This window comes from Gavialis gangeticus, unplaced genomic scaffold (assembly GCF_001723915.1).
Source record: "Gavialis gangeticus isolate Ggan-Ray unplaced genomic scaffold, GavGan_comp1, whole genome shotgun sequence".
In the NCBI taxonomy this organism is placed as follows: Eukaryota; Metazoa; Chordata; order Crocodylia; family Gavialidae; genus Gavialis; species Gavialis gangeticus.
Window position 1 is genome coordinate 61,564,054 of NW_017729022.1, and position 13,337 is coordinate 61,577,390.

Below are 13,337 nucleotides of genomic sequence, written 5' to 3' on the forward strand. Positions count from 1 at the left end.
CATTTTCATCCCTCATGCCCACAGGACAAGCTCGCAAAAAGCCAGTGTTGACAGTGTTATCATTAGTCAACCCTCTGTTAAATGAATGGATGAGCTGGGGCATTCACACTGCTCAGAAGTCCTGTTTTATGGGGTTTTCAGGCTCAAATATCTGGGTTCATCAGCTGCATTTTGTTCAGGTTTGAAAGGGCTTGCTCACAAATACAAATTCTGGAAACTTGATTTAAAAAGAAAAACTCAGCTGAAGCTGTCATATGAGCCATCTGTATGCATCAAATGGGCCAGATTTTGATCTTTCAGTTATAAGAATTTTCGTTTATTTATTGGATTTGCAGTGACCAATATTTGGTACAGTAGCATAACTAGGGCAGGAGGAGGAAGGCACCTGCCTGGGCACTGACTATGAGCGGGCACTGGGATCCTCCTTCTGGGAGTCTGCCACAGCAGGGGAAGCTCTGTACTGCCCCTGCCCAGCACAGGAGCTGGATGGGGCAGGGCACCACCATACCAATCAGTGCAGCTGAGGAGCAGGGGGTGAATGGGGAAGTGGAATGATGCTCCCCTCCCTCTTTCCTAGGAGCCTCTGCAGCAACAGAGAAAGCCTTGCATTGCCACTGCCAGGACACAAAGGTTGGGGGTAAATAGGATAAGCACAATGGTGCTCCCTTCCCTTCTCTTAGAGAGGTTTTTCCAGAGCAGGGGCAGCCCTTCTCTCAATATGTATGTGGTGGGGTGGGGAAGAAGAGGAGAAAGAGGGTGGCAGTGAATGGCGTACCACGGTCCAGTTGGAGGATGCCCAGCCACAGAAGAGTCGACGTTGCTGATACTGAGCATCAGCAGCCTGGGAAGGTAAGACTTCTCTCTCCTTCACCCATGCTGCTACACTTCCCTCCACTCTCCCCTGTCTACTGTAGCTGATATACCTGCGTCACCTGCCCTGGGCACTCAATGAGCTCCCTGTACCGCTGATTTGGTACATCTGCTGCTAACCTGCTCTCCTCCTCATGCTATCCATTGCTACAGAGTTCCATTCGTTCAGGTCTTTTAGCCTCTCCTTGACATTACAGGATGTTTGGAGATGTTAGAAACAGGGATCAGCATTACAAGTACAAATCCCCCCTCCTCCCAAAATGTTAGTGTCATGGCTGCCCAGGCTGTCTGTCAACCTTCTTGGCCACACCTATCTTTTGAAAAGGTTGAAAAAATTTCCTGCCCTGTGTAATAAATCTCATGTATTGATTTTCTATCTCTTGGCACCCTAACACATTACAATAATATGGAAGCAGGAGTTGCTTCTCCCTACCTCTCCCTGGTAAAGGGCATCTAGTTCTGGGTTGGACAGTGGTTAATACAACACAGTAAAGTTACACTGTAGTAGGACAGAAAGAGGGGGAGCACATTTTATCTTTACCACCTCCAGAAGGGATTCTGGGTATGCAAAATGTAATCATCCTAATTGGAATATGGGAAGACATTAAGGGAGATCTGCACTATGGCAGGGAAGTGTCCAGTCTCTCCACCAAGGCAATAAGTCTCACCCACTCCTATTTCACATGCCTCAACCCAAGACATTTGGCAGAGAGGCTGCCCTGGGTGCCCCAAGCTGCCATTTGGATTCAACACTAAACATGGCCCAGTACCAGGAAACTCCCAGGCTGTTCTCAGTGCCCCATTTCTGGAGCCAACATATGCTGAGTGGGGGCAAGACATTGCTGTGGTAGTGAGACTGAGACCCTTCTTCTGAAGTTTACACACACACACTAAGCTAGTACACCTATTCTGAGGGCCAGTTATACGAGATCTTCTGTGCTACAAGTGAATGGGGCTGGTTTCACAGGTCATCCAAAATACAGATATCTCCAGGTTCAAGAACTATGCCAGAAAAATCATAGAAAATCATAGAAAATGAGGGCTGGACAGGACCTCAGGTGGTCATCTAATCCAACCCTCTGCTCAAAGCAGGACCAGTCCCAACTAGATCACCCCAGCCAAGGCTTTGTCTAGCTGGGTCTTAAAAACCTCCAAGGATGGAGAGTCCACCACCTCTCTGGGTGACCTGTTCCAGTGCTTTACTACTCTTCTTGTGAGAATTTTTTTCCTGCTATCTAACCTCAACTTCCCTTGCTGCAGCTTGAGCCCATTGCTCCTTGTTCTGTCATCTACCACCACTGGGAACAGTCGAGATCCATCCTCTTTGGATCCCCCCTTCCGGTAGTTGAAGGCTGCTGTCAGATCACCTCTCAGTCTCCTCTTCTCCAAACTAAATAAGCCCAGTTCCCTCAGCCCCTCCTCATCAGTCATGTGCCCCAGCCCCTGATCCATTTTAAGAGCCCTGATTAGCTACCAAGTCAGATGAAGAGTGCCACCTACTGAACCAAATCCACTTCCTACAGCACCTGAGTGTCCCCTGGAGCGCTCCTATCCAAGTATGGTGCTGATCACAACTGACACTGTTTAGCTGACACAGTCACAGCTGGGCTGCAGGCAGCTCTGTCCTCAATCATCCAATCAGCCTCCCAGCCACCCCTGAGTGTCAATAGTGTGATTGTTTTTTTATGGTTAAAATGACATCCCCAGATGTTTCAGACACTGAGCCCAGGCAGATTTGACTGGTATGAATTCATCTTTGAAGAATAAATAGGAAGGTGAAGAGGTACTGGAATCAAAGCTACCGGAATCAAAGACTAGAAATCTCCAGCTATGTCTTGAGAGTGCTGGTCTGGAGATAATAGAGCCCTTCCAATTAAAGGAGGAAAAAGGATAGTTTTAAGCTACTGCTGTGTGTCCCTTCCATCCTTAACAATCCTGCTGACTCTCTTCACTGTCATGGTAATTTCACATGCCGGGAGGTCATCTCCTTGCACGCTATTTACTGTGAGGTTCTAATCTGACCACTGTGAATGCCTCCCAAACCAGAGAGCTGCATGGAAAAAACACTTTATATCATTTGGCCCCATCTCCTGCCCACACTGACTGCTACAGAATTGTTCTCTACAGTATACTCTCCAGTCTCTGCCTTGGGATGCTAATCCAAAGCTTAATAAAGAACTAATCCTTTCATGATATACAGGCTCAATTTCCCTTTGTTCAGCCTCATTCCATCACTCCTAGTTAGATCTGCTCATACCACCCAAACCGCTTCTCTCTCTTCCCCCACCCCCTTGCTGTACGCTTCCATTCAAATACTTGCAGATGATTATCATATCTGCCCTTTAGGAACTGTTTGGCCGAGCCATCCTTATTTAGTTCATTTAATCTTTCCTAATAAATCAATTCTTCCAAACCCTTAGTACATTTTTGTTGCTCTTCGAGTTCCTGGAATCTATCCATTTCACATAATGCTCCCAGCGTATTAAAGCAGACAGCGCAGGATACCCAGCGAGCATCTGAGAGCCAGTGCTGTGAACAATATTAACTCAGAAAAGCTACCCTCCTACACCTCGCACCCCTGCCTGCACACAGAAGGGGGATGTACAAACGAGGTAACCAAGTTCCTAGTTAGAACATGACAGCTGCTGTTTATCTTGTCAGCAGCTTATTCTTCTGGAACAGGAAGTCTTAAGTTGTGCCATGGATCAATCGACCTTCCGTTTCACTTAATCTTCCCCTGGACGTGGCTGACAGCATTAGATAGGAAAGGAGCAAAGACAGGAGCATGTTTCCTTGGGAAATCAGAGGAACACAGGAACTGCCAGACTAGGTCTGTGCCGTAAGTCCATCTGGTCCAGACTTTTATGCCTGAGACAGGCTAGCACCAGATGCTTCAGGGGAAGAAGGAAGATCCCTACAGCAGGCAGAGGTGGGGCAGTCCACCCCTCACAGGAGAAGGCTTCATTTTGGTCTCCAGTAGTTACAGATCTGTGGAAGCACAAGGTCCAATATCTTTTCCAAAATATATATTATCCTTAAGCATACAAACTTAGGATATGGATAACCTATGCAGTCAAACCTGGGTTCTCTCAAAAACAAATAAGATGCTACTACCATATTTACTCAAGTATTAGATCATCCAGATTGTAAGATGACTCCCACAATAATTAGATCCTATATACAGAAGATTTATAACATTTGATATAATTTTCCAAGTATAGAAACTAATTATTGGAGGTTTGTCTTGAATTTGTCAATCTCCCACTGCTACAGCAGGGGAAATAAGCCTGGGGGGTCAGGTAGTCCCTTTGCCCTCTGCTCCCCACCCCCCTCCCCCAATTTCTTCCCCCTCCTCTCCCTAAGCACATGGAAGTAAGGAGAAAAATTGAAAAAACTCACCTTGAAATAAACCTAACTGTACCAATTTGCATATAGTACCCATAGACTTAGTCCATCCAGAATTGATGCATTGTCCCTTTTTTGAAACTGCTTCAAGTTTGAGCACAGGTAGTCTATGAACAAACACTTTATAGCAGCACTCTTGTATCTAGTTAGAGTACAAACTTAAAAAAAAATGAATATATATACACACATCTATACCTCTGCAAATCTGCCTTGTGACCAGTATGGTTCACTTGACAGTGCAAACCACACCTTTACAGTTGCACCATTCTCATTACAATAACTGCACTGTGTACCCGCGCTACTACATATCTGTGTACCTGTCACCATCACCTTTACCCACCACAATCACATAAAGGGCCACCTTAGTGCCCTCTGCATCTCACTCAGTCCCATTTTGATGAAGTCTTCATATGAGGGGTTATATGTCTGTTTATCAGCAGGTTCCTGGTTTTCCACAGAGCGTTTCTGAAGCAGGAGATGAACTGGCTGAAGCAGGCTATCAGAGTTCCCTGCTGCTTGGTCAGGTGACCGAACAGCACCACCTCTCTGGTCCAGGACTTGACCCCTGTCACCATCAGGAAGAGTACGATTGCTCTCCTCCACACCTCCTGGCAAAGATGCAGTACCTGAAGAGGTGGCTGATTGTTTCTACCTTCTACCAGCTGATTTGCCTGTGGCAGTTTGATGGGCCTCTCTGCTTCCTGGTTTTCTTTACTCAGATGGTTTTGGCCCAGGCAATTCTACTGACCTAGAGGGGGAGATCCCCTTCTTCTTGGCCTTGAATGACTTGGTGTAGATGAGGGTGGAGACCTGTCTATTGCACTGCGGGCAGGCACCCCTGCAACAGTCTACCGTAGCCTCCCAATGGGAGGATCTCAACTACACAATTTAAGGTGATGGGGGATTGCTCTCAGGCTCTCTCGCTAGCTTGCTCCTATGACCTTTTGGCTAGGGGCAAGTGAGGCTAGGGGGCATCTGAACCCCATGGCCTTGTGACCCCAGGGCTTGGGGTTTGTGCATAGGATGCCTGTCATGGATTGGGGAAGATCTGAAGCCCCAGGCTGAAGACTGGGAGGTGGGATACTCACCAGTGGTGGCACCACAGACTTGAACAATTGAGCTCTGCTCAGTTGATAGAATTCAGAACTGATTTCACTAATTTGGCCCAAGACACAAAATTATTTTATATATCTCAGCGTATCAAATGTAGCATTTTTGGCATCAAGGGGAGGATGTGGGGGTTGGCTCTGACCTTCCCAGTGCCACCCTGGTACTGCTGTACCCCCTAGGGCCAGGGCCAGGGCCAGTTCCCCGCAGAGGGAACACTTACCCGTTTTCCTGTTGTTTTTGTTTTTTTTAAGGGTCAAGCCCCCCTCTCCCCCACCAAAAAAAAGCAACAAAAACCAAAAAAAAAAGACAAGAATGGATACAGATTGTGGAGGCAACCAAGGGCCTCTAGGGTCTATGGTGCTAAATTATTATAATTTTTTAGTCTAGATATGGATATACATGTCCTGTCCAATCCAAATGAATCTTGCTAAGATTTTGGCCTCAATGAGATCCTATATCAGTGAATTTCACAGTCCAGCCACACGTTGTATGAAAAATATTTCCTTCTTAAACATCCATTCATGATCTAGAGTTGAACCCACCTCTTAATTCCACGGTGTGTCTCCAAGTTAAATCCTTTCTTTGTTCTGTGTTACAGTCAGTCTGAGTGAGGCCACCTGAGGTGCCTGAGGTGTGTTTACTGTCTTGGAAACAATGCCCTGTACTTGGGTATAACAAAGATGCCCATCAGACCAGCTATGCTCTCTCAGAACAAGCAATATGACTCCAACCCTGAGGAAAATTAAGAGGAATAAGGCAGCGGTACCAAACACCCCTGCTGATCATTAACTTGTAAGTGCTGACTACTCACTTCCCAAGAGTATTACAAGACAGGGAAAGAGAATACCTTACAGGCAAGAAACAGAGACAAGTACCCACTGCCAAAGTGCACTTTTGTGTAGGCTGCCACAGAGCTAATGAATTGCCTTCTATGGTTTGAGGAATCTTTGCCCTGAAAAATTCCCATATGTTTTAAATATATTTAAAGACTACAGCATCTCTGCAGAGACCTAAACACACAGCTCTTACTTAAACTCCCAGGTAGAATCTGACAGTAAAGCCCCATCAGTTCTCCTTTTGACAAGATCTTAAGTAAGTGAGATCCAACTGAAACAGTGGCAACCCCCATTTCTGGCTCAGCCCCTTCTCCATCCCGTTTATGCTCCCCACTGTCCCCAAATAAGTGTGGAAACAGATGCTGTGAAGGCCAGTAAATGTAGGCTGTTTTAGACCAAAGGGGTAAGTGAATTAGTCCCCTCCCCTGGGATAAGAAAGAATGGAGATATACACACAGCACACATACACTTGCCAGTCGTAAGTAATCTGCCCATCCCAAGTGTATGCCAATTAAACCTTTAAACCATCAACCAGATTAAACTGTATATTCCCTGTATATTGTAACTAAGCAGCTAGAACCTCTGAAAAGCAGCAGCAGCAGCAGCTGGCATTTTATGGGCTTGGCTTGCTTTTAACAGTCGTCCATTAGAGGTCACTAGAACCCAATTGGAGCATGAAGTGAGAGGCTGCCATAAGGACATCGGGTTCTTTTGTGGCAGACAGGATCCTAAGAACAAAATCTATACAGAGCAAACTTTCCCTCAAACAAACAAACAAGCCGAATGGAGGCTGTTTGTCACCCTGACCCCATTTATAAATCTGCTAAAAGAATCTTAAAAGGAGAGAAGAATGCGCTGGGAAAGAGAATGCACCATCGTCCTTTTATTGCCCTGCTTTGAAGGGACAGCGTGATGTGAGTGCATCAGTATTAGGGGAAATATATATATTTTTTCTGGTGGTGATTGGTAAGGAATCAACGAGCATTCTGCACACAGCGGATAGAAAAGGCGTACGTTTTCAGGCAGACAAAGGCAATGTCTTAGGCAGGCAGGCAGTGTCCAGTTATGAAAACACCCAGGTCCCCATGATATCAGTCTTGGCTGCCAAGGGAAAGAAATTGCACGAGTGCCAATGACTGCCAGCTACAGTACAGAAATCGGCACCTCCCTCAGCCCCTCTGGGAAAGCAGCAGGTGGGCTGCAACAGCTCTGGGCCCATGTAAGCCCCCTCTGTGCTTCTCCCCACACAGCAGGCAGAATGAGGAGCACACCCCGGGAGGAAATAACTGAGCCGTGACACTGCAGTGCAACACAGCAACAGCTGTCGCTTCTTGCTGAAGCACACCATTGCCATGCATCAGAGACCCAACACCCCAAGGAAACACAAGACTCCAGCTGTCCTGGGAGTCAGGCATGCAGGACACCTCTAGAAAAATCAGGAATGAGCAGTCACCATTGTGAGGGAAGCCTAGTGGAAGCCAAATGACCTCAATCAGTCTGGAGAAACGCTGGCAAAGGGGCTTGTCAATATGCTACTGCGTTTTATTAGATGTTGCTCCCCCCCATTTGTAGTACGTTGTGGTTGATAATTTTCAGGGACTGGGGGACATTTTATTGGATTCCACAGCAGGTGGATAGTTCATCAGCTGACTATATCCCTTCAATGCATTGAGTCCTACTGGAAGGAGGGGAGTTTGCTGCCCCTTTCAAAATGGATAGGCTTTTTATGGGTCTGCCTGTGCCCTCAGAGTCCCTGGCTCATTTAAAGCCATGGGTACCTCTTACTTCTTGTGACATGTCCATATACCACAGAGCTCAGTCAGCAGGATGCCAGGCTGCGATGGAATTGCACTGTTGCAGCAGCACGGTATGAAGACATAACCATAATGATGGGAGTATGTTGCCCCCCCTCACCCCAGGCAATTACAAATTAGGTGACAATCCTTCTGTGCAGCATGGTTAGGTCTGCTCTGCATCTGTCTCGCCATTTGTCCCCTGGTAATATCTTTTGTCCTTAAGTACCTGACTGGCTCATTTGAAATTATGGTCACAGTCACAGCTTCTATTTGCTGCATCAACATCTCTATACACTCTCAAAGAATCTTTGTTAGCATGCGGATGCAGTGTACTGAAAGGTGTGGGGGCTGGGGGAGAGGAGAAGGATATGCAAGTGCTTACTGGACCTTCGCCTCCATGAAAGACAATGACAAGCTTGGATTCATAGCCCAGAGCTGCATGACCTTCCGTTTAGCTACTCATGACAAATATTTACACAGGGAAGATGGTGAACTTGTATTTCAACTGATGACATTTTTTTGCAATGAATTTTTGAGCCAGCCAAAGGACCAGACTGACAGTTGCCCAGGGTGTCTCTGGTGCTGTATTTATTCAAAGCACAGACAGAAATGCTGGGAGTTTTCTACCCACACAATACTCTCTTTTCTCTCCATGTACTTCAGCCCTGATCTGGAGGGGCAGTGTCTGTAAACAAGGTAAAATGCACCTGCCACAGCTCCTGCAGTCCTTGACTTCTCCGATGGCACTACTACTCACGTTACCAGCAGCTTCTGTGACCCACCTCAGTAAAAACCTGGACTGATACCCAAGTGTATTTCACACAAACTACTGCCCTGCAGCAACCAGAAGGCTGTGAGTTTGAACTAGTGAGCTAGGTTGAAGTTGAACCACTGTCCTAGCAAGTAATGCCTATTTGGAGTGTAAGCAACCCAATGAGCCACCCAGGCTCCAACCCCCAGGCTTCAAGCTCAGCCACCCCTTTCTCCATTCCAAAGCAATACACTTTTTTATTCCACCCCTGTGCTCATGTGAATTTACTCCCTCTTCCTTCTTAAAATTGTGGTTGTAAAAGAGGCTATGTGCTTAGTCACCTTCCTCTTGCAATGCTATACAGCTCTTCCTCCATACCACTCCAGGAATAATGTTGAGGGCCCTCCAAAAGAACCTCTCTCAGGTGGAGTAATGGTGGCTTCAGACTTATTGTGTTGTTTATGACGGAGTGAGAGGGATAGAGGATGTAGCTGTAGAGACTATAAAAGGGGCTTCTTAACTGAGGCTATTGGATGGGGTGGATCAATGCACAGACCCTTGGGGTCTGGGCCAGGGGCCCCTGTGCCGCCAGAGGCAGCACATTCCAGGCAGGCATCCTGGTTGTGGGCATCTGTGTTAGGCAGTGTGCGCCTCTTATCCGCTCTCTGGGCAGGCAGCCAGGGGCAGAGCTCGTGCCCCCGCCAGCCTGCCCTAGGCCTGGCCCATCCCAGATTGCTGGGGGACCACAACTCCAGCTGCACAACATCTGCCAGGCGGAGGGGCCGGGGACACCTTCACCTCAGTGGGGCTCACACCCCATAGCTTGCCCCGGACGTGTGGAGGAAGCTGGGTGGGCTCAGCCACAGCCCCCTGGCAGGTGCTGAAGGAACCTACCCTGGCATGGTGGGGGCCTCCAATTCTCTGTTTGCCCATGCCCCAATAACTCTCCATCCAGCCCTGCTACTGCACACAGATAGGACCTCTCATTTTCTTGCTCTCAAACAAACCACCATAGCAACTTATGTTTCTAAAAAGCCACAATGCAGGGTCACCCAAAATCCTGGCCTGGATGAAGCAGTCCTGGAAGAGACTAAGGACCACTCTACAGGCAAGAAAGGAGTGGGAGGGATTTTCAGAAGGAGGAAGGACCAATCTAGCTTTCTTGCTCCCCTCCCAGGAAAAAGAATTAACATTTTTGAAAACCCTGAGATAGAGAGGAATAAAAAGCTATAAAATGGAAGGATTTGTTCAGAGTGCTCTGAGGGATTATAGTGAAAATGGGAGGAGTGAAATGAAATTAAGAAAAGAAAAATTTAGACTGGAAAAGAGGACACACTAACTCTAGAAGATAGCCTTCAAGGGAAGTTAGGAAATCAGTGTGGTTTAAGCTCTATAGGCTGGACATGACTATCAGGAATTAGTTTTGTGGAGCACTCCTGCACTGGATGAGGTGGGCAAGTGACCTCATGGGTGTATTTGGTCTGTAGCTGTCCTGATGATATTTGAGATCTAAACGGAGAAGGCAGACTGGCAACTGAATGAGCAGGGGATGTGACCACTCTGCTGCTGCAGCACTCCTTGGCTTTTGGCCTTAAAGAACATTATCCCCAGGGACTTCCTTCCTCCAATTAGACAGTGGCAGCAGCTTCCTGACAGGCACCGAGAAAGCATGCAGGCATCCTTGCAACTCACCCCCCTCCCAACCTAAAACTAACAAGCAACTCTCCTTGCCCTCCAGTCACCGCTGCCACAGCCTCTGCCAGCTCCTCCAAGCAACCCCAGGATCTGAAATCACTGGCAAATAAATCTATTCTCTCTGGGACTGGGGGAAGGAAGGGAGCTCCTTCCAAGGGTCAGTGGAAAGGCTTTCCTTGAGAGAAGAGGGGAGGCAACTCAACAAGGGCAGCAGTCTCTCTGCTACCCCTTGGTTTAGTCTTACTCTCCAGTCCTTGTGAGTGGGAGAGAGATGTCTGCTCACATTAAAGCTGTTTCTCTTTTGATGAGCTGCATGCAGGCAAGCATAAGCTTGGGGAATCACATGAAGTGTGGCAGGGAAGGAAAGACAGAGAAAGAGAGGGACCCTTTCAAAATACTCCTAGCTATTTTTACTCAAAGCAGACTATAAAACAAACAAATAACGTGATCTCCCATGAAAAATTGGTAAAAAAAAAAAAGTTAATCTCTTCTTAAGGGCTAGATTCAGACCCATGCCACCCCACTGTGAATCAAAAGTTTTTCCACATGCCCTGGTGCATTTACTCCTGGAAAAAAACAGAGATTAAGGCCCGGCCCAAAGTGACAGGATTCCACGGAGAGGCAAAGTATTGTTAAGCTGGGACTTGAGAGAAACCTCTTTGAACCTGGTTGGCAAAACAGTCCCCTTTATTTAGGATAAAATTAAGAAGCAGGTGAGCTCAGTGGCAGGCAGCTGAAATGATAGGAGCCACCACCCAACACATGGACAAAATGCAGGGCCTGCTTGGAACCAAGTTAGTGGGCAGAGGGGGGGCCCTGGAGATCCAACACAAGCTCCGAGTGGTATTGTTTTGGTGGAGCTGGGCATGTCAACACAAGCAGATGCAGCTAGAGAAGGTAGCCAAAAGCTCAGGACAGCCAGAAAAGTCCTTGTAGCCTGACCCCATGAGACAGGTGAAAAAAGAGAAATTGCTTTTGGAGCACAGTGCAGGCTGGAAAAGGCAGCAGAGAATATAGAGCCAGGATGCTGCCTCCTGCTGTTTGATGCCCATGGTGTTCAGGGAAACAGGACTTTGCGTATGTTAGTTGCCAACAAACTAGAGTGCATCAGGGAAATGCCCAACTCCATCATGGATTCACCTGTCAGTAGAAACAGCTACGTTCTGAAGGGTACAGAATTATTCTTCTTTCTGGCCTCTGGCAGAGTGCTACTAGGCTGCTGTCTCTGAGACAGTTTCCAGAGTTTTCACCATCTCCTTGAAAACTGACACTTACCTCCTCCAGAGGCAAGCTTCCCAAATCAAAATGAACAAGAAACGGGAGAGGGAACTGCACAGTTCAGGGCGCTGGGGAGACAGAGCCCTCTCTTTTCACCAGTTCTCAGTGGAACAGGCATCCTACAACAAGCAGTGCTACTTATTGATTCCTGTGGGCAACCTGAACAGACAGATCCAACATCAAATGGTCACAGGATCTGACTTTCTCGTACTGTCCTGACAGGCAGTCCCTTCAGAAAGGGGCTGAGGCACAAGCGCATCTGCATGCAGAGCTGAGGGAAGCCCTCACTCCCACTGCTTGCGCTGTACCCGTTCCGTGAATAATACAGTTCAGTCTCCAGGGCTGGCTGTCAATCTGACACCTTCCAGTGGTGCTAAATTCACTTAGAAAATAAAGTAGCTAGTGTGCGCTACACATTTCAAACCTACTAGCCAAGATTCATGTTGCACATTTATGGGCAGAAAGGAGGAAAAAGCAGCGCTGGGGAATTACGACAAGCAGCCGACAACCCCTCCCAACACATGTACATGCACAAACTTACCTTTAGCTTCTTCCTCCTATATAACAGCTTGATTGCCATAGCAACTGTAATCCTAGGTCATGCAGCTTAAAAAAAAAAAAAAAAAAAAAGTAAAGATACATGCCATCACTGAATATAGCCTCAGTGGCAGAATCTAATTTTCATTAGAGACATAATGGTGGTTTTGCATAATCATACATATATTAATACCCAACATGCCAATGTTTGGTTAAAATTCATGAATTCAGCTCTAAATAAAAAGTGCTGATGGCTGAGGGTTTATTTCTTTTCTTTTATTAAGGAAAATATTTTTAAAGCTCAGAGTTGTGCAGCTTCTTCCTAATCCTGTAATTAACCGGGGGGTGGGGAAGAGAGTGGAGCTGAGGATGCAGAGGTGAAGTGAAATCTCAAACTGAATCACTTTGGGAAAGGGCAAACTGAGGCTGGTCTCTTTAGCTTCCGTGGGTGGAGGGATAAGGCAACTGCAGCACAAAGTCAGGGTGTATCTGGAATTAAACACAAGAAGACATTGCCCTTCTGAATTTGTAGTGGAGTAACATTGTCCCAAGGGGCATATTACTATGGGGAACTGATAGGCACAGGAACTGGCATGCTAGCGGGACTATGAGCAACTGTTCACAGCACAAACCGAGGGCTGTATTTTCATTAGGATACTGATTCTCCCTGGGTGCCCTCAGAGTAATCAAACAGCAGAGCAGCTGCATTCAGATAACAACACTTTCTAGAACAAAATAATATCCTGTTACAGATAAACACTAAAAAGACTTTACCTTTTTGTGCCCAGCTACCCTCCCGATATTCCTATTCCCTTCTATGCAACCTCCTGCCTTTCCACCCTACGTTTCTGTCTGTAGTCTAATCAGCAGGGCCTAAGCTCTTTGCAGCACCTGGCATTTAATCAGGTCTTGTTTGGCTGGATGGAAAACTCCTGTGTTGGAGAGGACCACAGTCACTTTCAACAGGCTTTCATGTTTCTGCCTAAGGCTTTTCTGTGGGAGGTCGGGGCTTCTGTGCCTTCAGGTCCTGAGCAGCTCTGGAAAGGAAGGCCTTGAGAC

The 13,337-nt window shown here is 47.0% G+C and overlaps 1 long non-coding RNA gene across 1 annotated transcript in view; it reads right to left on the reverse strand.

The window, feature by feature from the left end:
- Positions 1 to 13,127, reverse strand: part of LOC109295975 — a 36,609-nt gene extending 23,482 nt beyond the window's left edge. Inside the window, exons 1-2 of the long non-coding RNA XR_002096871.1 lie at positions 13,053 to 13,127; positions 12,283 to 12,347 (exon numbers count right to left, since the gene is read on the reverse strand). This is a non-coding gene — a long non-coding RNA (uncharacterized LOC109295975). The remainder of the gene's footprint in view (positions 1 to 12,282; positions 12,348 to 13,052) is intronic.
- Between the last annotated feature and the right edge of the window lie 210 nt (positions 13,128 to 13,337).